Source organism: Ascaphus truei, unplaced genomic scaffold (genome assembly GCF_040206685.1).
Source record: "Ascaphus truei isolate aAscTru1 unplaced genomic scaffold, aAscTru1.hap1 HAP1_SCAFFOLD_1739, whole genome shotgun sequence".
Classification (NCBI taxonomy): domain Eukaryota; kingdom Metazoa; phylum Chordata; class Amphibia; order Anura; family Ascaphidae; genus Ascaphus; species Ascaphus truei.
Genome location: NW_027454635.1, coordinates 1 through 25284, shown reverse-complemented (window position 1 = coordinate 25284; position 25284 = coordinate 1). Strand labels below are relative to the sequence as shown.

The 25284-nt window shown below is 40.3% G+C and overlaps 11 non-coding genes across 11 annotated transcripts; 6 read left to right on the top strand and 5 right to left on the bottom strand.

Annotated features, from left to right (window-relative positions):
- Nucleotides 1-3578: 3578 nt before the first annotated feature.
- On the top strand, nucleotides 3579-3651 carry TRNAF-GAA (transfer RNA phenylalanine (anticodon GAA)). Its single transcript has one exon. It is a non-coding gene; the product is annotated as a tRNA-Phe (tRNA).
- Nucleotides 3652-7058: 3407 nt separating this feature from the next.
- TRNAE-CUC (transfer RNA glutamic acid (anticodon CUC)) lies at nucleotides 7059-7130 on the bottom strand. Its single transcript has one exon. It is a non-coding gene; the product is annotated as a tRNA-Glu (tRNA).
- Nucleotides 7131-7795: 665 nt separating this feature from the next.
- TRNAF-GAA (transfer RNA phenylalanine (anticodon GAA)) lies at nucleotides 7796-7868 on the top strand. Its single transcript has one exon. It is a non-coding gene; the product is annotated as a tRNA-Phe (tRNA).
- A 2960-nt stretch (nucleotides 7869-10828) lies between these two features.
- TRNAE-CUC (transfer RNA glutamic acid (anticodon CUC)) lies at nucleotides 10829-10900 on the bottom strand. The gene has a single exon. It is a non-coding gene; the product is annotated as a tRNA-Glu (tRNA).
- A 665-nt stretch (nucleotides 10901-11565) lies between these two features.
- TRNAF-GAA (transfer RNA phenylalanine (anticodon GAA)) lies at nucleotides 11566-11638 on the top strand. Its single transcript has one exon. It is a non-coding gene; the product is annotated as a tRNA-Phe (tRNA).
- A 2933-nt stretch (nucleotides 11639-14571) lies between these two features.
- On the bottom strand, nucleotides 14572-14643 carry TRNAE-CUC (transfer RNA glutamic acid (anticodon CUC)). The gene has a single exon. It is a non-coding gene; the product is annotated as a tRNA-Glu (tRNA).
- Nucleotides 14644-15308: 665 nt separating this feature from the next.
- Nucleotides 15309-15381, top strand: TRNAF-GAA (transfer RNA phenylalanine (anticodon GAA)). The gene has a single exon. It is a non-coding gene; the product is annotated as a tRNA-Phe (tRNA).
- Nucleotides 15382-18328: 2947 nt separating this feature from the next.
- TRNAE-CUC (transfer RNA glutamic acid (anticodon CUC)) lies at nucleotides 18329-18400 on the bottom strand. Its single transcript has one exon. It is a non-coding gene; the product is annotated as a tRNA-Glu (tRNA).
- A 665-nt stretch (nucleotides 18401-19065) lies between these two features.
- On the top strand, nucleotides 19066-19138 carry TRNAF-GAA (transfer RNA phenylalanine (anticodon GAA)). The gene has a single exon. It is a non-coding gene; the product is annotated as a tRNA-Phe (tRNA).
- A 2972-nt stretch (nucleotides 19139-22110) lies between these two features.
- TRNAE-CUC (transfer RNA glutamic acid (anticodon CUC)) lies at nucleotides 22111-22182 on the bottom strand. Its single transcript has one exon. It is a non-coding gene; the product is annotated as a tRNA-Glu (tRNA).
- A 665-nt stretch (nucleotides 22183-22847) lies between these two features.
- Nucleotides 22848-22920, top strand: TRNAF-GAA (transfer RNA phenylalanine (anticodon GAA)). Its single transcript has one exon. It is a non-coding gene; the product is annotated as a tRNA-Phe (tRNA).
- The last annotated feature ends 2364 nt before the right edge of the window (nucleotides 22921-25284 follow it).

Here is a 25284-nt window from a genome sequence, read left to right as displayed (position 1 = left end):
CAGTTCAACCATTTTGTAAGAGATACCAAAGAATGAATGCAACGTACAGTATGAAACAATAGCATTAAAAATCAGTGTTGCACATATAGGTATTGGCAAAATGATACAATAAGTGAGAGCAAGCAAAGTGGATTGTGTGCTGTATTTTGTTTATATGAGGCGGGCATCAAAATAACTAAACTATTGCTAGGTTTTTTACTCTCTGAAAGCTCTGAGACATCAAGACAGGTGAATAGTTCCTCCACCAGAGCTCCAAGAGACACCGGCTTCAGCGCGAAGAAGACATACATAAAACCGTCTTGCATTATTGGCGATACTGCTGTGCTTGTGACCATAGCATTAAACATCAACAGTTCACAGACTGGTGTTGGTCAAAATATTTAATGAGCAAATGGCAGCAAAGTTGGATGTGTTCTGCATGTTGTTTCTATTTTCTGATGACAGAAATGGTCACAAAATGGATACACATAGTATCTTGTTATGTATAGACTTAGACTGTAAGCTCTTCGGGGGAGCAGCAACTCTTTTTCCGGATCTTTCCTTTTATGTCTGTAGCGATTTTTACCATTATGTTTCCTATAATTTTCCCATGATGTCTCTTATTATTATATCCATGACAGATGTACTGTAGGATACTGTATCCCTAGCCATATATTTATTATATTCCAGTTTTGTCACTTGTATTATTGCTGTGAAGCGCTATGTATATTCCCCTTATGGTGACAAACTGGATAATATTTCCATTATGTCTCCTATTATTTTCCCATGGTATCTATTATTATTATTAATATTATTTTTAATAATATTATTATTATTATATCCATGCAGAATGTAGGATAGTGTCATCTAAAAGCACATATTGATTAAATGGTTGAAAATGATGCCTCCGTTTTTTGCCAAGATTGTCTTGACACTTACACCCCAAAACTTCAATAGAGCCACACTTAAAAGACATCATCATTCTTTTTGATTCAAATGTACTTTTATGGTGCAGAAGCTGCATGCTGCCTGTGCCTTCAGTGTATGCATTTGTCAGTGTGTCTCTATCTGCCTCTCTGTCTCTTAATGGCCAGTCAGCCTGTGTGATGATGTCAGCATATGTCTGTGATGTTAGAGACGCATTGTGACATCATCACATATAGTGGCTGCTAGGTGAAGAGAGAGAGAGAGAGAGAGGGAGAGAGAGGGAGAGAGAGGGAGAGAGAGGGAGAGAGAGAGAGAGAGAGAGAGAGAGAGAGAGAGAGAGAGAGAGAGAGAGAGAGAGAGAGGCTCCTCCCTCCCATGCAAATGAATGGAGTGAGAGGAGAGGAGAGGAGAGGAGCAGAGGGACAGAAGCCTGTGCTGCTTCTGCTGTTAATGGGACAGGTTTTGGGGCGCTGTTTCTTGCTCTATCTCCCTCCCACCCACTCTCTCAGGGGTAGAAAGTTTTCAAGTGAGAGAGGAAAGGAAGGGTAAATGGAAGCTGAGGAGAGCTGGTCCTGTCCCTCTTGTTGGTAAAGAGGGTGCATCCACAAAGAGGTAAGGAGATAGGTTTATTTTAATTCAAGAAGGAGTGCCTGGTGGCGAAGCTGGCGTGCCCTGTCACACTACAGACCCCTCTGTGCGTGTGTGCGCGTGTGTGCGCGTGTGTGCGCGTGTGTGTGCCTGTGTCTGCAGGGGGTATCAGTCCCATCCATAGATAACAGGGGTGCTGCCGTTGCTGCTGCTGCTCATATTTTAGCAATAGGCACATCCCTTTGGTGTTAATTAGTGTTTGCAGTACCATCTTTTTGGCTTTTGTGTGTGCATTTTGCATTTGTGTGTGTGAGTGTGCATTTTATTTATTTATAAAATATTTTACCAGGAAGTAATACATTGAGAGTTACCTCTCGTTTTCAAGTATGTCCTGGGCACAGAGTAAAACAAATAGTACATGGTTACAAGTACAGTTACATACATGAACAGGGTATACATTATATACAAGACATTGCGTGCACAGTTAAAGAAAATGTATATTATGAGCGTATGAAACAGTTACAGTTTTGCATTTGTGTGTGTGAGTGTGTATTGCATGTTTTTTTAAAACACCTTATCTGTATAGAAAAAAAGCCTTCTTTTAGTAATGTACAGTTACAATATGAACATGTCCCCATCTCATCTCATCCACCTGACTCTGGATACGAAACATCCATGTATTCTTTTGTAACTTTTGTTCAATTTTCATACAATTTGCTTGCTCCATTTCAGAAAAATGAAATCTTTCAAATGGAAATAATTTGGAAACCGCTGTAACAAACAACACTGTACATGCTTATAGGTATATACATGCTCAGGGGTCGGTTTATGGATCTGTACACAATTATACATTGCCCACTTCGGCCATTTTAATTCCCCCTTTTTAAATTATTGTTACCAATATACATTTTGTGTGTGTGTGTGTGTGTGTGTGTTTGTGTGATGGGGTAGGTGGCGGTACTCAATGGCCGTGGCAATCTCGTCCTGAGTCCTGGTGACTGGAAATCATCATAATATAATAAATTGATTGAGTATGATTATAATTACTACAAATGTTCAAATAAAACCAAAATGTCGGCTAAGAAATGATATTGAAGCAATTTATGTTCATAAGTATGTAGGTGTGTATGTATAACTTTCCCCGACTAGCGCATTCTCTTCTTGCAATATTTCAATTGACATGCGCAATGAATACAATTCTTACAGTCACTTCCATTATCCTTTCTGTTTTCGGAATTGAATTAGCAAGAGATGGGTTTGCGCAAGTCTAAAATCAATGGGGGGAAATAAAATGACATTTCTGTCAACAGTAACTTAAGATATGAACAAAAAAAGAATCAGCTTTCTTTCCCTGACCGGGAATCGAACGCGGGCCGCGGCGGTGAGAGCGCCGAATCCTAACCACTAGACAACCAGGGAAGATGCCTAGTATGGCGACAAAGGGTCTACTTACTGGGCTCCGATGATTCAACTCTCCTTCTCACCCAATCATCCACAGCCCTGGACATTCAGCTGTGTCTGATAACTGGGATTCAGCAGTGCAAGTTCCCAGACAGATTTGCCCTGCAGAAAGTGAAGCAGCCCGCACTGACGCACTTTCATGTAAGAGGGGAATTAGCTCACATGGTAGAGCGCTTGCTTTGCATGTAAGAGGTAGCGGGATCGATGCCCGCATTCTCCAAGTTTTTTGGTGTGTAGTCAGTAGGGCCAGGCCTTCCAGACATTCTACTTTTACATGAGATCACTGATTGATATGATGACTTCACTGAAGCCTGTTAGTGCTATTGATTGTAGCAAATACTCTCTTTTGTTTACCTTGCTGCGTTTGCCAATACAGTGAACAAGAAAAGGAAAAATTCAACATTTTAAAGTGTTTCAAGCATTATAATATATACTAGATTGTACTAGATTGAAGGGATGCCCCAGATTTTACAGTGTTTACAGTTTGCACTTATTCCCATGAAGTCTTATATTGTATTCCCCCAGACTCTCTGAAAATTCACCTTTTCAAGGAAGCTTATCTGGCCTATCTCTAACATTGTGCTTCAGATCCGCTCCAGACACCTGTCCAAAAATCATGCATAGCCGAAATAGCTCAGTTGGGAGAGCGTTAGACTGAAGATCTAAAGGTCCCTGGTTCGATCCCGGGTTTCGGCAGATGATTTTGTCAATACCAGCAGCGGTTTATTGAGCAACCTTTACATTATTTAGAATCATAATAATAATAATAATAATAACAATTTGTCACCATATGACTTCTGATTCAGTTCAACCATTTTGTAAGAGATACCAAAGAATGAATGCAACGTACAGTATGAAACAATAGCATTAAAAATCAGTGTTGCACATATAGGTATTGGCAAAATGATACAATAAGTGAGAGCAAGCAAAGTGGATTGTGTGCTGTATTTTGTTTATATGAGGCGGGCATCAAAATAACTAAACTATTGCTAGGTTTTTTACTCTCTGAAAGCTCTGAGACATCAAGACAGGTGAATAGTTCCTCCACCAGAGCTCCAAGAGACACCGGCTTCAGCGCGAAGAAGACATACATAAAACCGTCTTGCATTATTGGCGATACTGCTGTGCTTGTGACCATAGCATTAAACATCAACAGTTCACAGACTGGTGTTGGTCAAAATATTTAATGAGCAAATGGCAGCAAAGTTGGATGTGTTCTGCATGTTGTTTCTATTTTCTGATGACAGAAATGGTCACAAAATGGATACACATAGTATCTTGTTATGTATAGACTTAGACTGTAAGCTCTTCGGGGGAGCAGCAACTCTTTTTCCGGATCTTTCCTTTTATGTCTGTAGCGCTTTTTACCATTATGTTTCCTATAATTTTCCCATGATGTCTCTTATTATTATATCCATGACAGATGTACTGTAGGATACTGTATCCCTAGCCATATATTTATTATATTCCAGTTTTGTCACTTGTATTATTGCTGTGAAGCGCTATGTATATTCCCCTTATGGTGACAAACTGGATAATATTTCCATTATGTCTCCTATTATTTTCCCATGGTATCTATTATTATTATTATTATTAATATTATTTTTAATAATATTATTATTATTATATCCATGCAGAATGTAGGATAGTGTCATCTAAAAGCACATATTGATTAAATGGTTGAAAATGATGCCTCCGTTTTTTGCCAAGATTGTCTTGACACTTACACCCCAAAACTTCAATAGAGCCACACTTAAAAGACATCATCATTCTTTTTGATTCAAATGTACTTTTATGGTGCAGAAGCTGCATGCTGCCTGTGCCTTCAGTGTATGCATTTGTCAGTGTGTCTCTATCTGCCTCTCTGTCTCTTAATGGCCAGTCAGCCTGTGTGATGATGTCAGCATATGTCTGTGATGTTAGAGACGCATTGTGACATCATCACATATACTGGCTGCTAGGTGAAGAGAGAGAGAGAGAGAGAGAGAGAGAGAGAGAGAGGGAGAGAGAGGGAGAGAGAGGGAGAGAGAGAGAGAGAGAGACAGAGAGAGAGAGAGAGAGAGAGAGAGAGAGAGAGAGAGAGAGAGAGAGAGGCTCCTCCCTCCCATGCAAATGAATGGAGTGAGAGGAGAGGAGAGGAGCAGAGGGACAGAAGCCTGTGCTGCTTCTGCTGTTAATGGGACAGGTTTTGGGGCGCTGTTTCTTGCTCTATCTCCCTCCCACCCACTCTCTCAGGGGTAGAAAGTTTTCAAGTGAGAGAGGAAAGGAAGGGTAAATGGAAGCTGAGGAGAGCTGGTCCTGTCCCTCTTGTTGGTAAAGAGGGTGCATCCACAAAGAGGTAAGGAGATAGGTTTATTTTAATTCAAGAAGGAGTGCCTGGTGGCGAAGCTGGCGTGCCCTGTCACACTACAGACCCCTCTGTGCGTGTGTGCGCGTGTGTGCGCGTGTGTGCGCGTGTGTGCGCGTGTGTGCGCGTGTGTGTGCCTGTGTCTGCAGGGGGTATCAGTCCCATCCATAGATAACAGGGGTGCTGCCGCTGCTGCTGCTGCTGCCGCTGCTGCTGCTGCTCATATTTTAGCAATAGGCACATCCCTTTGGTGTTAATTAGTGTTTGCAGTACCATCTTTTTGGCTTTTGTGTGTGCATTTTGCATTTGTGTGTGTGAGTGTGCATTTTATTTATTTATAAAATATTTTACCAGGAAGTAATACATTGAGAGTTACCTCTCGTTTTCAAGTATGTCCTGGGCACAGAGTAAAACAAATAGTACATGGTTACAAGTACAGTTACATACATGAACAGGGTATACATTATATACTGTACAAGACATTGCGTGCACAGTTAAAGAAAATGTATATTATGAGCGTATGAAACAGTTACAGTTTTGCATTTGTGTGTGTGAGTGTGTATTGCATGTTTTTTTAAAACACCTTATCTGTATAGAAAAAAAGCCTTCTTTTAGTAATGTACAGTTACACTGGCGACACACTTTATTCGAGCTCGGCTAGTCCCACGAATTCGGGTATACCCGGGTGTATTGAGGTTTGTGACTGTTTTCTGCCCGAGTGCATTGAGGTATTTTCCATGCAGGGATTGAAGCATTTTATTCCCGCTGGCTGCAATACTGCACAGTATGTATATATATACTGCATTACAATTCATGAATTTATGCCATCTGGTAGACACGCGAAGCATTGCAGCCTATTAAATCCTAATCATTATCATTTAACAGATCAGCCGCCCGTCAGCCAGGCATGAACCCAGGCTGGGAAGGCAAACGCAACGGGGCTTGTCAGAGGTGAGGAGCGGCGCATTCCAGGTATCTGCCAGGTACATACCGGGTATTTGCTCGAATAAAGTGTGTCGGTGCAGTACAATATGAACATGTCCCCATCTCATCTCATCCACCTGACTCTGGATACGAAACATCCATGTATTCTTTTGTAACTTTTGTTCAATTTTCATACAATTTGCTTGCTCCATTTCAGAAAAATGAAATCTTTCAAATGGAAATAATTTGGAAACCGCTGTAACAAACAACACTGTACATGCTTATAGGTATATACATGCTCAGGGGTCGGTTTATGGATCTGTACACAATTATACATTGCCCACTTCGGCCATTTTAATTCCCCCTTTTTAAATTATTGTTACCAATATACATTTTGTGTGTGTGTGTGTGTGTGTGTGTTTGTGTGATGGGGTAGGTGGCGGTACTCAATGGCCGTGGCAATCTCGTCCTGAGTCCTGGTGACTGGAAATCATCATAATATAATAAATTGATTGAGTATGATTATAATTACTACAAATGTTCAAATAAAACCAAAATGTCGGCTAAGAAATGATATTGAAGCAATTTATGTTCATAAGTATGTAGGTGTGTATGTATAACTTTCCCCGACTAGCGCATTCTCTTCTTGCAATATTTCAATTGACATGCGCAATGAATACAATTCTTACAGTCACTTCCATTATCCTTTCTGTTTTCGGAATTGAATTAGCAAGAGATGGGTTTGCGCAAGTCTAAAATCAATGGGGGGAAATAAAATGACATTTCTGTCAACAGTAACTTAAGATATGAACAAAAAAAGAATCAGCTTTCTTTCCCTGACCGGGAATCGAACCCGGGCCGCGGCGGTGAGAGCGCCGAATCCTAACCACTAGACAACCAGGGAAGATGCCTAGTATAGCGACAAAGGGTCTACTTACTGGGCTCCGATGATTCAACTCTCCTTCTCACCCAATCATCCACAGCCCTGGACATTCAGCTGTGTCTGATAACTGGGATTCAGCAGTGCAAGTTCCCAGACAGATTTGCCCTGCAGAAAGTGAAGCAGCCAGCACTGACGCACTTTCATGTAAGAGGGGAATTAGCTCACATGGTAGAGCGCTTGCTTTGCATGTAAGAGGTAGCGGGATCGATGCCCGCATTCTCCAAGTTTTTTGGTGTGTAGTCAGTAGGGCAAGGCCTTCCAGACATTCTACTATTACATGAGATCACTGATTGATATGATGACTTCACTGAAGCCTGTTAGTGCTATTGATTGTAGCAAATACTCTCTTTTGTTTACCTTGCTGCGTTTGCCAATACAGTGAACAAGAAAAGGAAAAATTCAACATTTTAAAGTGTTTCAAGCATTATAATATATACTAGATTGTACTAGATTGAAGGGATGCCCCAGATTTTACAGTGTTTACAGTTTGCACTTATTCCCATGAAGTCTTATATTGTATTCCCCCAGACTCTCTGAAAATACACCTTTTCAAGGAAGCTTATCTGGCCTATCTCTAACATTGTGCTTCAGATCCGCTCCAGACACCTGTCCAAAAATTATGCATAGCCGAAATAGCTCAGTTGGGAGAGCGTTAGACTGAAGATCTAAAGGTCCCTGGTTCGATCCCGGGTTTCGGCAGATGATTTTGTCAATACCAGCAGCGGTTTATTGAGCAACCTTTACATTATTTAGAATCATAATAATAATAATAATAATAACAATTTGTCACCATATGACTTCTGATTCAGTTCAACCATTTTGTAAGAGATACCAAAGAATGAATGCAACGTACAGTATGAAACAATAGCATTAAAAATCAGTGTTGCACATATAGGTATTGGCAAAATGATACAATAAGTGAGAGCAAGCAAAGTGGATTGTGTGCTGTATTTTGTTTATATGAGGCGGGCATCAAAATAACTAAACTATTGCTAGGTTTTTTACTCTCTGAAAGCTCTGAGACATCAAGACAGGTGAATAGTTCCTCCACCAGAGCTCCAAGAGATACCGGCTTCAGCGCGAAGAAGACATACATAAAACCGTCTTGCATTATTGGCGATACTGCTGTGCTTGTGACCATAGCATTAAACATCAACAGTTCACAGACTGGTGTTGGTCAAAATATTTAATGAGCAAATGGCAGCAAAGTTGGATGTGTTCTGCATGTTGTTTCTCTTTTCTGATGACAGAAATGGTCACAAAATGGATACACATAGTATCTTGTTATGTATAGACTTAGACTGTAAGCTCTTCGGGGGAGCAGCAACTCTTTTTCCGGATCTTTCCTTTTATGTCTGTAGCGCTTTTTACCATTATGTTTCCTATAATTTTCCCATGATGTCTCTTATTATTATATCCATGACAGATGTACTGTAGGATACTGTATCCCTAGCCATATATTTATTATATTCCAGTTTTGTCACTTGTATTATTGCTGTGAAGCGCTATGTATATTCCCCTTATGGTGACAAACTGGATAATATTTCCATTATGTCTCCTATTATTTTCCCATGGTATCTATTATTATTATTATTATTATTAATATTATTTTTAATAATATTATTATTATTATATCCATGCAGAATGTAGGATAGTGTCATCTAAAAGCACATATTGATTAAATGGTTGAAAATGATGCCTCCGTTTTTTGCCAAGATTGTCTTGACACTTACACCCCAAAACTTCAATAGAGCCACACTTAAAAGACATCATCATTCTTTTTGATTCAAATGTACTTTTATGGTGCAGAAGCTGCATGCTGCCTGTGCCTTCAGTGTATGCATTTGTCAGTGTGTCTCTATCTGCCTCTCTGTCTCTTAATGGCCAGTCAGCCTGTGTGATGATGTCAGCATATGTCTGTGATGTTAGAGACGCATTGTGACATCATCACATATAGTGGCTGCTAGGTGAAGAGAGAGAGAGAGAGAGAGAGAGAGAGAGAGAGAGGGAGAGAGAGGAGAGAGAGAGAGAGAGAGAGAGAGAGAGAGAGAGAGAGAGAGAGAGAGAGAGAGAGAGAGAGAGGCTCCTCCCTCCCATGCAAATGAATGGAGTGAGAGGAGAGGAGAGGAGAGGAGCAGAGGGACAGAAGCCTGTGCTGCTTCTGCTGTTAATGGGACAGGTTTTGGGGCGCTGTTTCTTGCTCTATCTCCCTCCCACCCACTCTCTCAGGGGTAGAAAGTTTTCAAGTGAGAGAGGAAAGGAAGGGTAAATGGAAGCTGAGGAGAGCTGGTCCTGTCCCTCTTGTTGGTAAAGAGGGTGCATCCACAAAGAGGTAAGGAGATAGGTTTATTTTAATTCAAGAAGGAGTGCCTGGTGGCGAAGCTGGCGTGCCCTGTCACACTACAGACCCCTCTGTGCGTGTGTGCGCGTGTGTGCGCGTGTGTGTGCCTGTGTCTGCAGGGGGTATCAGTCCCATCCATAGATAACAGGGGTGCTGCCGCTGCTGCTGCTGCTGCTCATATTTTAGCAATAGGCACATCCCTTTGGTGTTAATTAGTGTTTGCAGTACCATCTTTTTGGCTTTTGTGTGTGCATTTTGCATTTGTGTGTGTGAGTGTGCATTTTATTTATTTATAAAATATTTTACCAGGAAGTAATACATTGAGAGTTACCTCTCGTTTTCAAGTATGTCCTGGGCACAGAGTAAAACAAATAGTACATGGTTACAAGTACAGTTACACATATGAACAGGGTATACATTATATACTGTACAAGACATTGCGTGCACAGTTAAAGAAAATGTATATTATGAGCGTATGAAACAGTTACAGTTTTGCATTTGTGTGTGTGAGTGTGTATTGCATGTTTTTTTAAAACACCTTATCTGTATAGAAAAAAAGCCTTCTTTTAGTAATGTACAGTTACAATATGAACATGTCCCCATCTCATCTCATCCACCTGACTCTGGATACGAAACATCCATGTATTCTTTTGTAACTTTTGTTCAATTTTCATACAATTTGCTTGCTCCATTTCAGAAAAATGAAATCTTTCAAATGGAAATAATTTGGAAACCGCTGTAACAAACAACACTGTACATGCTTATAGGTATATACATGCTCAGGGGTCGGTTTATGGATCTGTACACAATTATACATTGCCCACTTCGGCCATTTTAATTCCCCCTTTTTAAATTATTGTTACCAATATACATTTTGTGTGTGTGTGTGTGTGTGTGTGTGTGTGTTTGTGTGATGGGGTAGGTGGCGGTACTCAATGGCCGTGGCAATCTCGTCCTGAGTCCTGGTGACTGGAAATCATCATAATATAATAAATTGATTGAGTATGATTATAATTACTACAAATGTTCAAATAAAACCAAAATGTCGGCTAAGAAATGATATTGAAGCAATTTATGTTCATAAGTATGTAGGTGTGTATGTATAACTTTCCCCGACTAGCGCATTCTCTTCTTGCAATATTTCAATTGACATGCGCAATGAATACAATTCTTACAGTCACTTCCATTATCCTTTCTGTTTTCGGAATTGAATTAGCAAGAGATGGGTTTGCGCAAGTCTAAAATCAATGGGGGGAAATAAAATGACATTTCTGTCAACAGTAACTTAAGATATGAACAAAAAAAGAATCAGCTTTCTTTCCCTGACCGGGAATCGAACCCGGGCCGCGGCGGTGAGAGCGCCGAATCCTAACCACTAGACAACCAGGGAAGATGCCTAGTATGGCGACAAAGGGTCTACTTACTGGGCTCCGATGATTCAACTCTCCTTCTCACCCAATCATCCACAGCCCTGGACATTCAGCTGTGTCTGATAACTGGGATTCAGCAGTGCAAGTTCCCAGACAGATTTGCCCTGCAGAAAGTGAAGCAGCCAGCACTGACGCACTTTCATGTAAGAGGGGAATTAGCTCACATGGTAGAGCGCTTGCTTTGCATGTAAGAGGTAGCGGGATCGATGCCTGCATTCTCCAAGTTTTTTGGTGTGTAGTCAGTAGGGCAAGGCCTTCCAGACATTCTACTATTACATGAGATCACTGATTGATATGATGACTTCACTGAAGCCTGTTAGTGCTATTGATTGTAGCAAATACTCTCTTTTGTTTACCTTGCTGCGTTTGCCAATACAGTGAACAAGAAAAGGAAAAATTCAACATTTTAAAGTGTTTCAAGCATTATAATATATACTAGATTGTACTAGATTGAAGGGATGCCCCAGATTTTACAGTGTTTACAGTTTGCACTTATTCCCATGAAGTCTTATATTGTATTCCCCCAGACTCTCTGAAAATACACCTTTTCAAGGAAGCTTATCTGGCCTATCTCTAACATTGTGCTTCAGATCCACTCCAGACACCTGTCCAAAAATTATGCATAGCCGAAATAGCTCAGTTGGGAGAGCGTTAGACTGAAGATCTAAAGGTCCCTGGTTCGATCCCGGGTTTCGGCAGATGATTTTGTCAATACCAGCAGCGGTTTATTGAGCAACCTTTACATTATTTAGAATCATAATAATAATAATAATAATAACAATTTGTCACCATATGACTTCTGATTCAGTTCAACCATTTTGTAAGAGATACCAAAGAATGAATGCAACGTGCAGTATGAAACAATAGCATTAAAAATCAGTGTTGCACATATAGGTATTGGCAAAATGATACAATAAGTGAGAGCAAGCAAAGTGGATTGTGTGCTGTATTTTGTTTATATGAGGCGGGCATCAAAATAACTAAACTATTGCTAGGTTTTTTACTCTCTGAAAGCTCTGAGACATCAAGACAGGTGAATAGTTCCTCCACCAGAGCTCCAAGAGATACCGGCTTCAGCGCGAAGAAGACATACATAAAACCGTCTTGCATTATTGGCGATACTGCTGTGCTTGTGACCATAGCATTAAACATCAACAGTTCACAGACTGGTGTTGGTCAAAATATTTAATGAGCAAATGGCAGCAAAGTTGGATGTGTTCTGCATGTTGTTTCTATTTTCTGATGACAGAAATGGTCACAAAATGGATACACATAGTATCTTGTTATGTATAGACTTAGACTGTAAGCTCTTCGGGGGAGCAGCAACTCTTTTTCCGGATCTTTCCTTTTATGTCTGTAGCGCTTTTTACCATTATGTTTCCTATAATTTTCCCATGATGTCTCTTATTATTATATCCATGACAGATGTACTGTAGGATACTGTATCCCTAGCCATATATTTATTATATTCCAGTTTTGTCACTTGTATTATTGCTGTGAAGCGCTATGTATATTCCCCTTATGGTGACAAACTGGATAATATTTCCATTATGTCTCCTATTATTTTCCCATGGTATCTATTATTATTATTATTATTAATATTATTTTTAATAATATTATTATTATTATATCCATGCAGAATGTAGGATAGTGTCATCTAAAAGCACATATTGATTAAATGGTTGAAAATGATGCCTCCGTTTTTTGCCAAGATTGTCTTGACACTTACACCCCAAAACTTCAATAGAGCCACACTTAAAAGACATCATCATTCTTTTTGATTCAAATGTACTTTTATGGTGCAGAAGCTGCATGCTGCCTGTGCCTTCAGTGTATGCATTTGTCAGTGTGTCTCTATCTGCCTCTCTGTCTCTTAATGGCCAGTCAGCCTGTGTGATGATATCAGCATATGTCTGTGATGTTAGAGACGCATTGTGACATCATCACATATAGTGGCTGCTAGGTGAAGAGAGAGAGAGAGAGAGAGAGAGAGAGAGAGGGGGAGAGAGAGGAGAGAGAGAGAGAGAGAGAGAGAGAGAGAGAGAGAGAGAGAGAGAGAGAGAGGCTCCTCCCTCCCATGCAAATGAATGGAGTGAGAGGAGAGGAGAGGAGAGGAGCAGAGGGACAGAAGCCTGTGCTGCTTCTGCTGTTAATGGGACAGGTTTTGGGGCGCTGTTTCTTGCTCTATCTCCCTCCCACCCACTCTCTCAGGGGTAGAAAGTTTTCAAGTGAGAGAGGAAAGGAAGGGTAAATGGAAGCTGAGGAGAGCTGGTCCTGTCCCTCTTGTTGGTAAAGAGGGTGCATCCACAAAGAGGTAAGGAGATAGGTTTATTTTAATTCAAGAAGGAGTGCCTGGTGGCGAAGCTGGCGTGCCCTGTCACACTACAGACCCCTCTGTGCGTGTGTGCGCGTGTGTGCGCGTGTGTGTGCCTGTGTCTGCAGGGGGTATCAGTCCCATCCATAGATAACAGGGGTGCTGCCGCTGCTGCTGCTCATATTTTAGCAATAGGCACATCCCTTTGGTGTTAATTAGTGTTTGCAGTACCATCTTTTTGGCTTTTGTGTGTGCATTTTGCATTTGTGTGTGTGAGTGTGCATTTTATTTATTTATAAAATATTTTACCAGGAAGTAATACATTGAGAGTTACCTCTCGTTTTCAAGTATGTCCTGGGCACAGAGTAAAACAAATAGTACATGGTTACAAGTACAGTTACACATATGAACAGGGTATACATTATATACTGTTCAAGACATTGCGTGCACAGTTAAAGAAAATGTATATTATGAGCGTATGAAACAGTTACAGTTTTGCATTTGTGTGTGTGAGTGTGTATTGCATGTTTTTTTAAAACACCTTATCTGTATAGAAAAAAAGCCTTCTTTTAGTAATGTACAGTTACAATATGAACATGTCCCCATCTCATCTCATCCACCTGACTCTGGATACGAAACATCCATGTATTCTTTTGTAACTTTTGTTCAATTTTCATACAATTTGCTTGCTCCATTTCAGAAAAATGAAATCTTTCAAATGGAAATAATTTGGAAACCGCTGTAACAAACAACACTGTACATGCTTATAGGTATATACATGCTCAGGGGTCGGTTTATGGATCTGTACACAATTATACATTGCCCACTTCGGCCATTTTAATTCCCCCTTTTTAAATTATTGTTACCAATATACATTTTGTGTGTGTGTGTGTGTGTGTGTGTGTTTGTGTGATGGGGTAGGTGGCGGTACTCAATGGCCGTGGCAATCTCGTCCTGAGTCCTGGTGACTGGAAATCATCATAATATAATAAATTGATTGAGTATGATTATAATTACTACAAATGTTCAAATAAAACCAAAATGTCGGCTAAGAAATGATATTGAAGCAATTTATGTTCATAAGTATGTAGGTGTGTATGTATAACTTTCCCCGACTAGCGCATTCTCTTCTTGCAATATTTCAATTGACATGCGCAATGAATACAATTCTTACAGTCACTTCCATTATCCTTTCTGTTTTCGGAATTGAATTAGCAAGAGATGGGTTTGCGCAAGTCTAAAATCAATGGGGGGAAATAAAATGACATTTCTGTCAACAGTAACTTAAGATATGAACAAAAAAAGAATCAGCTTTCTTTCCCTGACCGGGAATCGAACCCGGGCCGCGGCGGTGAGAGCGCCGAATCCTAACCACTAGACAACCAGGGAAGATGCCTAGTATGGCGACAAAGGGTCTACTTACTGGGCTCCGATGATTCAACTCTCCTTCTCACCCAATCATCCACAGCCCTGGACATTCAGCTGTGTCTGATAACTGGGATTCAGCAGTGCAAGTTCCCAGACAGATTTGCCCTGCAGAAAGTGAAGCAGCCAGCACTGACGCACTTTCATGTAAGAGGGGAATTAGCTCACATGGTAGAGCGCTTGCTTTGCATGTAAGAGGTAGCGGGATCGATGCCTGCATTCTCCAAGTTTTTTGGTGTGTAGTCAGTAGGGCAAGGCCTTCCAGACATTCTACTATTACATGAGATCACTGATTGATATGATGACTTCACTGAAGCCTGTTAGTGCTATTGATTGTAGCAAATACTCTCTTTTGTTTACCTTGCTGCGTTTGCCAATACAGTGAACAAGAAAAGGAAAAATTCAACATTTTAAAGTGTTTCAAGCATTATAATATATACTAGATTGTACTAGATTGAAGGGATGCCCCAGATTTTACAGTGTTTACAGTTTGCACTTATTCCCATGAAGTCTTATATTGTATTCCCCCAGACTCTCTGAAAATACACCTTTTCAAGGAAGCTTATCTGGCCTATCTCTAACATTGTGCTTCAGATCCGCTCCAGACACCTGTCCAAAAATTATGCATAGCCGAAATAGCTCAGTTGGGAGAGCGTTAGACTGAAGATCTAAAGGTCCCTGGTTCGATCCCGGGTTTCGGCAGATGATTTTGTCAATACCAGCAGCGGTTTATTGAGCAACCTTTACATTATTTAGAATCATAATAATAATAATAATAATAACAATTTGTCACCATATGACTTCTGATTCAGTTCAACCATTTTGTAAGAGATACCAAAGAATGAATGCAACGTGCAGTATGAAACAATAGCATTAAAAATCAGTGTTGCACATATAGGTATTGGCAAAATGATACAATAAGTGAGAGCAAGCAAAGTGGATTGTGTGCTGTATTTTGTTTATATGAGGCGGGCATCAAAATAACTAAACTATTGCTAGGTTTTTTACTCTCTGAAAGCTCTGAGACATCAAGACAGGTGAATAGTTCCTCCACCAGAGCTCCAAGAGATACCGGCTTCAGCGCGAAGAAGACATACATAAAACCGTCTTGCATTATTGGCGATACTGCTGTGCTTGTGACCATAGCATTAAACATCAACAGTTCACAGACTGGTGTTGGTCAAAATATTTAATGAGCAAATGGCAGCAAAGTTGGATGTGTTCTGCATGTTGTTTCTATTTTCTGATGACAGAAATGGTCACAAAATGGATACACATAGTATCTTGTTATGTATAGACTTAGACTGTAAGCTCTTCGGGGGAGCAGCAACTCTTTTTCCGGATCTTTCCTTTTATGTCTGTAGCGCTTTTTACCATTATGTTTCCTATAATTTTCCCATGATGTCTCTTATTATTATATCCATGACAGATGTACTGTAGGATACTGTATCCCTAGCCATATATTTATTATATTCCAGTTTTGTCACTTGTATTATTGCTGTGAAGCGCTATGTATATTCCCCTTATGGTGACAAACTGGATAATATTTCCATTATGTCTCCTATTATTTTCCCATGGTATCTATTATTATTATTATTATTAATATTATTTTTAATAATATTATTATTATTATATCCATGCAGAATGTAGGATAGTGTCATCTAAAAGCACATATTGATTAAATGGTTGAAAATGATGCCTCCGTTTTTTGCCAAGATTGTCTTGACACTTACACCCCAAAACTTCAATAGAGCCACACTTAAAAGACATCATCATTCTTTTTGATTCAAATGTACTTTTATGGTGCAGAAGCTGCATGCTGCCTGTGCCTTCAGTGTATGCATTTGTCAGTGTGTCTCTATCTGCCTCTCTGTCTCTTAATGGCCAGTCAGCCTGTGTGATGATATCAGCATATGTCTGTGATGTTAGAGACGCATTGTGACATCATCACATATAGTGGCTGCTAGGTGAAGAGAGAGAGAGAGAGAGAGAGAGAGAGAGAGGGGGAGAGAGAGGGGAGAGAGAGAGAGAGAGAGAGAGAGAGAGAGAGAGAGAGAGAGAGAGAGAGAGAGAGAGAGAGGCTCCTCCCTCCCATGCAAATGAATGGAGTGAGAGGAGAGGAGAGGAGAGGAGCAGAGGGACAGAAGCCTGTGCTGCTTCTGCTGTTAATGGGACAGGTTTTGGGGCGCTGTTTCTTGCTCTATCTCCCTCCCACCCACTCTCTCAGGGGTAGAAAGTTTTCAAGTGAGAGAGGAAAGGAAGGGTAAATGGAAGCTGAGGAGAGCTGGTCCTGTCCCTCTTGTTGGTAAAGAGGGTGCATCCACAAAGAGGTAAGGAGATAGGTTTATTTTAATTCAAGAAGGAGTGCCTGGTGGCGAAGCTGGCGTGCCCTGTCACACTACAGACCCCTCTGTGCGTGTGTGCGCGTGTGTGCGCGTGTGTGTGCCTGTGTCTGCAGGGGGTATCAGTCCCATCCATAGATAACAGGGGTGCTGCCGCTGCTGCTGCTGCTCATATTTTAGCAATAGGCACATCCCTTTGGTGTTAATTAGTGTTTGCAGTACCATCTTTTTGGCTTTTGTGTGTGCATTTTGCATTTGTGTGTGTGAGTGTGCATTTTATTTATTTATAAAATATTTTACCAGGAAGTAATACATTGAGAGTTACCTCTCGTTTTCAAGTATGTCCTGGGCACAGAGTAAAACAAATAGTACATGGTTACAAGTACAGTTACACATATGAACAGGGTATACATTATATACTGTACAAGACATTGCGTGCACAGTTAAAGAAAATGTATATTATGAGCGTATGAAACAGTTACAGTTTTGCATTTGTGTGTGTGAGTGTGTATTGCATGTTTTTTTAAAACACCTTATCTGTATAGAAAAAAAGCCTTCTTTTAGTAATGTACAGTTACAATATGAACATGTCCCCATCTCATCTCATCCACCTGACTCTGGATACGAAACATCCATGTATTCTTTTGTAACTTTTGTTCAATTTTCATACAATTTGCTTGCTCCATTTCAGAAAAATGAAATCTTTCAAATGGAAATAATTTGGAAACCGCTGTAACAAACAACACTGTACATGCTTATAGGTATATACATGCTCAGGGGTCGGTTTATGGATCTGTACACAATTATACATTGCCCACTTCGGCCATTTTAATTCCCCCTTTTTAAATTATTGTTACCAATATACATTTTGTGTGTGTGTGTGTGTGTGTGTGTGTTTGTGTGATGGGGTAGGTGGCGGTACTCAATGGCCGTGGCAATCTCGTCCTGAGTCCTGGTGACTGGAAATCATCATAATATAATAAATTGATTGAGTATGATTATAATTACTACAAATGTTCAAATAAAACCAAAATGTCGGCTAAGAAATGATATTGAAGCAATTTATGTTCATAAGTATGTAGGTGTGTATGTATAACTTTCCCGACTAGCGCATTCTCTTCTTGCAATATTTCAATTGACATGCGCAATGAATACAATTCTTACAGTCACTTCCATTATCCTTTCTGTTTTCGGAATTGAATTAGCAAGAGATGGGTTTGCGCAAGTCTAAAATCAATGGGGGGAAATAAAATGACATTTCTGTCAACAGTAACTTAAGATATGAACAAAAAAAGAATCAGCTTTCTTTCCCTGACCGGGAATCGAACCCGGGCCGCGGCGGTGAGAGCGCCGAATCCTAACCACTAGACAACCAGGGAAGATGCCTAGTATGGCGACAAAGGGTCTACTTACTGGGCTCCGATGATTCAACTCTCCTTCTCACCCAATCATCCACAGCCCTGGACATTCAGCTGTGTCTGATAACTGGGATTCAGCAGTGCAAGTTCCCAGACAGATTTGCCCTGCAGAAAGTGAAGCAGCCAGCACTGACGCACTTTCATGTAAGAGGGGAATTAGCTCACATGGTAGAGCGCTTGCTTTGCATGTAAGAGGTAGCGGGATCGATGCCTGCATTCTCCAAGTTTTTTGGTGTGTAGTCAGTAGGGCAAGGCCTTCCAGACATTTTACTATTACATGAGATCACTGATTGATATGATGACTTCACTGAAGCCTGTTAGTGCTATTGATTGTAGCAAATACTCTCTTTTGTTTACCTTGCTGCGTTTGCCAATACAGTGAACAAGAAAAGGAAAAATTCAACATTTTAAAGTGTTTCAAGCATTATAATATATACTAGATTGTACTAGATTGAAGGGATGCCCCAGATTTTACAGTGTTTACAGTTTGCACTTATTCCCATGAAGTCTTATATTGTATTCCCCCAGACTCTCTGAAAATACACCTTTTCAAGGAAGCTTATCTGGCCTATCTCTAACATTGTGCTTCAGATCCGCTCCAGACACCTGTCCAAAAATTATGCATAGCCGAAATAGCTCAGTTGGGAGAGCGTTAGACTGAAGATCTAAAGGTCCCTGGTTCGATCCCGGGTTTCGGCAGATGATTTTGTCAATACCAGCAGCGGTTTATTGAGCAACCTTTACATTATTTAGAATCATAATAATAATAATAATAATAACAATTTGTCACCATATGACTTCTGATTCAGTTCAACCATTTTGTAAGAGATACCAAAGAATGAATGCAACGTGCAGTATGAAACAATAGCATTAAAAATCAGTGTTGCACATATAGGTATTGGCAAAATGATACAATAAGTGAGAGCAAGCAAAGTGGATTGTGTGCTGTATTTTGTTTATATGAGGCGGGCATCAAAATAACTAAACTATTGCTAGGTTTTTTACTCTCTGAAAGCTCTGAGACATCAAGACAGGTGAATAGTTCCTCCACCAGAGCTCCAAGAGATACCGGCTTCAGCGCGAAGAAGACATACATAAAACCGTCTTGCATTATTGGCGATACTGCTGTGCTTGTGACCATAGCATTAAACATCAACAGTTCACAGACTGGTGTTGGTCAAAATATTTAATGAGCAAATGGCAGCAAAGTTGGATGTGTTCTGCATGTTGTTTCTATTTTCTGATGACAGAAATGGTCACAAAATGGATACACATAGTATCTTGTTATGTATAGACTTAGACTGTAAGCTCTTCGGGGGAGCAGCAACTCTTTTTCCGGATCTTTCCTTTTATGTCTGTAGCGCTTTTTACCATTATGTTTCCTATAATTTTCCCATGATGTCTCTTATTATTATATCCATGACAGATGTACTGTAGGATACTGTATCCCTAGCCATATATTTATTATATTCCAGTTTTGTCACTTGTATTATTGCTGTGAAGCGCTATGTATATTCCCCTTATGGTGACAAACTGGATAATATTTCCATTATGTCTCCTATTATTTTCCCATGGTATCTATTATTATTATTATTATTAATATTATTTTTAATAATATTATTATTATTATATCCATGCAGAATGTAGGATAGTGTCATCTAAAAGCACATATTGATTAAATGGTTGAAAATGATGCCTCCGTTTTTTGCCAAGATTGTCTTGACACTTACACCCCAAAACTTCAATAGAGCCACACTTAAAAGACATCATCATTCTTTTTGATTCAAATGTACTTTTATGGTGCAGAAGCTGCATGCTGCCTGTGCCTTCAGTGTATGCATTTGTCAGTGTGTCTCTATCTGCCTCTCTGTCTCTTAATGGCCAGTCAGCCTGTGTGATGATGTCAGCATATGTCTGTGATGTTAGAGACGCATTGTGACATCATCACATATAGTGGCTGCTAGGTGAAGAGAGAGAGAGAGAGAGAGAGAGAGAGAGAGAGAGAGAGAGAGAGGGGGAGAGAGAGGGAGAGAGAGAGAGAGAGAGAGAGAGAGAGAGAGAGAGAGAGAGAGAGAGAGAGAGAGAGAGAGAGAGAGAGGCTCCTCCCTCCCATGCAAATGAATGGAGTGAGAGGAGAGGAGAGGAGAGGAGCAGAGGGACAGAAGCCTGTGCTGCTTCTGCTGTTAATGGGACAGGTTTTGGGGCGCTGTTTCTTGCTCTATCTCCCTCCCACCCACTCTCTCAGGGGTAGAAAGTTTTCAAGTGAGAGAGGAAAGGAAGGGTAAATGGAAGCTGAGGAGAGCTGGTCCTGTCCCTCTTGTTGGTAAAGAGGGTGCATCCACAAAGAGGTAAGGAGATAGGTTTATTTTAATTCAAGAAGGAGTGCCTGGTGGCGAAGCTGGCGTGCCCTGTCACACTACAGACCCCTCTGTGCGTGTGTGCGCGTGTGTGCGCGTGTGTGTGCCTGTGTCTGCAGGGGGTATCAGTCCCATCCATAGATAACAGGGGTGCTGCCGCTGCTGCTGCTGCTGCTCATATTTTAGCAATAGGCACATCCCTTTGGTGTTAATTAGTGTTTGCAGTACCATCTTTTTGGCTTTTGTGTGTGCATTTTGCATTTGTGTGTGTGAGTGTGCATTTTATTTATTTATAAAATATTTTACCAGGAAGTAATACATTGAGAGTTACCTCTCGTTTTCAAGTATGTCCTGGGCACAGAGTAAAACAAATAGTACATGGTTACAAGTACAGTTACACATATGAACAGGGTATACATTATATACTGTACAAGACATTGCGTGCACAGTTAAAGAAAATGTATATTATGAGCGTATGAAACAGTTACAGTTTTGCATTTGTGTGTGTGAGTGTGTATTGCATGTTTTTTTAAAACACCTTATCTGTATAGAAAAAAAGCCTTCTTTTAGTAATGTACAGTTACAATATGAACATGTCCCCATCTCATCTCATCCACCTGACTCTGGATACGAAACATCCATGTATTCTTTTGTAACTTTTGTTCAATTTTCATACAATTTGCTTGCTCCATTTCAGAAAAATGAAATCTTTCAAATGGAAATAATTTGGAAACCGCTGTAACAAACAACACTGTACATGCTTATAGGTATATACATGCTCAGGGGTCGGTTTATGGATCTGTACACAATTATACATTGCCCACTTCGGCCATTTTAATTCCCCCTTTTTAAATTATTGTTACCAATATACATTTTGTGTGTGTGTGTGTGTGTGTGTGTGTTTGTGTGATGGGGTAGGTGGCGGTACTCAATGGCCGTGGCAATCTCGTCCTGAGTCCTGGTGACTGGAAATCATCATAATATAATAAATTGATTGAGTATGATTATAATTACTACAAATGTTCAAATAAAACCAAAATGTCGGCTAAGAAATGATATTGAAGCAATTTATGTTCATAAGTATGTAGGTGTGTATGTATAACTTTCCCCGACTAGCGCATTCTCTTCTTGCAATATTTCAATTGACATGCGCAATGAATACAATTCTTACAGTCACTTCCATTATCCTTTCTGTTTTCGGAATTGAATTAGCAAGAGATGGGTTTGCGCAAGTCTAAAATCAATGGGGGGAAATAAAATGACATTTCTGTCAACAGTAACTTAAGATATGAACAAAAAAAGAATCAGCTTTCTTTCCCTGACCGGGAATCGAACCCGGGCCGCGGCGGTGAGAGCGCCGAATCCTAACCACTAGACAACCAGGGAAGATGCCTAGTATGGCGACAAAGGGTCTACTTACTGGGCTCCGATGATTCAACTCTCCTTCTCACCCAATCATCCACAGCCCTGGACATTCAGCTGTGTCTGATAACTGGGATTCAGCAGTGCAAGTTCCCAGACAGATTTGCCCTGCAGAAAGTGAAGCAGCCAGCACTGACGCACTTTCATGTAAGAGGGGAATTAGCTCACATGGTAGAGCGCTTGCTTTGCATGTAAGAGGTAGCGGGATCGATGCCTGCATTCTCCAAGTTTTTTGGTGTGTAGTCAGTAGGGCAAGGCCTTCCAGACATTCTACTATTACATGAGATCACTGATTGATATGATGACTTCACTGAAGCCTGTTAGTGCTATTGATTGTAGCAAATACTCTCTTTTGTTTACCTTGCTGCGTTTGCCAATACAGTGAACAAGAAAAGGAAAAATTCAACATTTTAAAGTGTTTCAAGCATTATAATATATACTAGATTGTACTAGATTGAAGGGATGCCCCAGATTTTACAGTGTTTACAGTTTGCACTTATTCCCATGAAGTCTTATATTGTATTCCCCCAGACTCTCTGAAAATACACCTTTTCAAGGAAGCTTATCTGGCCTATCTCTAACATTGTGCTTCAGATCCGCTCCAGACACCTGTCCAAAAATTATGCATAGCCGAAATAGCTCAGTTGGGAGAGCGTTAGACTGAAGATCTAAAGGTCCCTGGTTCGATCCCGGGTTTCGGCAGATGATTTTGTCAATACCAGCAGCGGTTTATTGAGCAACCTTTACATTATTTAGAATCATAATAATAATAATAATAATAACAATTTGTCACCATATGACTTCTGATTCAGTTCAACCATTTTGTAAGAGATACCAAAGAATGAATGCAACGTGCAGTATGAAACAATAGCATTAAAAATCAGTGTTGCACATATAGGTATTGGCAAAATGATACAATAAGTGAGAGCAAGCAAAGTGGATTGTGTGCTGTATTTTGTTTATATGAGGCGGGCATCAAAATAACTAAACTATTGCTAGGTTTTTTACTCTCTGAAAGCTCTGAGACATCAAGACAGGTGAATAGTTCCTCCACCAGAGCTCCAAGAGATACCGGCTTCAGCGCGAAGAAGACATACATAAAACCGTCTTGCATTATTGGCGATACTGCTGTGCTTGTGACCATAGCATTAAACATCAACAGTTCACAGACTGGTGTTGGTCAAAATATTTAATGAGCAAATGGCAGCAAAGTTGGATGTGTTCTGCATGTTGTTTCTATTTTCTGATGACAGAAATGGTCACAAAATGGATACACATAGTATCTTGTTATGTATAGACTTAGACTGTAAGCTCTTCGGGGGGAGCAGCAACTCTTTTTCCGGATCTTTCCTTTTATGTCTGTAGCGCTTTTTACCATTATGTTTCCTATAATTTTCCCATGATGTCTCTTATTATTATATCCATGACAGATGTACTGTAGGATACTGTATCCCTAGCCATATATTTATTATATTCCAGTTTTGTCACTTGTATTATTGCTGTGAAGCGCTATGTATATTCCCCTTATGGTGACAAACTGGATAATATTTCCATTATGTCCTCCTATTATTTTCCCATGGTATCTATTATTATTATTATTATTAATATTATTTTATAATAATTATTATTATTATATCCATGCAGAATGTAGGATAGTGTCATCTAAAAGCACATATTGATTAAATGGTTGAAAATGATGCCTCCGTTTTTTGCCAAGATTGTCTTGACACTTACACCCCAAAACTTCAATAGAGCCACACTTAAAAGACATCATCATTCTTTTTGATTCAAATGTACTTTTATGGTGCAGAAGCTGCATGCTGCCTGTGCCTTCAGTGTATGCATTTGTCAGTGTGTCTCTATCTGCCTCTCTGTCTCTTAATGGCCAGTCAGCCTGTGTGATGATGTCAGCATATGTCTGTGATGTTAGAGACGCATTGTGACATCATCACATATAGTGGCTGCTAGGTGAAGAGAGAGAGAGAGAGAGAGAGAGAGAGAGAGAGAGAGAGAGAGAGGGGGAGAGAGAGAGGGAGAGAGAGAGAGAGAGAGAGAGAGAGAGAGAGAGAGAGAGAGAGAGAGAGAGAGAGAGAGAGAGAGAGGCTCCTCCCTCCCATGCAAATGAATGGAGTGAGAGGAGAGGAGAGGAGAGGAGCAGAGGGACAGAAGCCTGTGCTGCTTCTGCTGTTAATGGGACAGGTTTTGGGGCGCTGTTTCTTGCTCTATCTCCCCTCCCACCCACTCTCTCAGGGGTAGAAAGTTTTCAAGTGAGAGAGGAAAGGAAGGGTAAATGGAAGCTGAGGAGAGCTGGTCCTGTCCCTCTTGTTGGTAAAGAGGGTGCATCCACAAAGAGGTAAGGAGATAGGTTTATTTTAATTCAAGAAGGAGTGCCTGGTGGCGAAGCTGGCGTGCCCTGTCACACTACAGACCCCTCTGTGCGTGTGTCGCGCGTGTAGTGCGCGTGTGTGTGCCTGTGTCTGCAGGGGGGTATCAGTCCCATCCATAGATAACAGGGGTGCTGCCGCTGCTGCTGCTGCTGCTCATATTTTTAGCAATAGGCACATCCCTTTTGGTGTTAATTAGTGTTTGCAGTACCATCTTTTTGGCTTTTGTGTGTGCATTTTGCATTTGTGTGTGTGAGTGTGCATTTTATTTATTTATAAAATATTTTACCAGGAAGTAATACATTGAGAGTTACCTCTCGTTTTCAAGTATGTCCCTGGGCACAGAGTAAAACAAATAGTACATGGTTACAAGTACAGTTACACATATGAACAGGGTATACATTATATACTGTACAAGACATTGCGTGCACAGTTAAAGAAAATGTATATTATGAGCGTATGAAACAGTTACAGTTTTGCATTTGTGTGTGTGAGTGTGTATTGCATGTTTTTTTTAAAACACCTTATCTGTATAGAAAAAAAGCCTTCTTTTAGTAATGTACAGTTACAATATGAACATGTCCCCATCTCATCTCATCCACCTGACTCTGGATACGAAACATCCATGTATTCTTTTGTAACTTTTGTTCAATTTTCATACAATTTGCTTGCTCCATTTCAG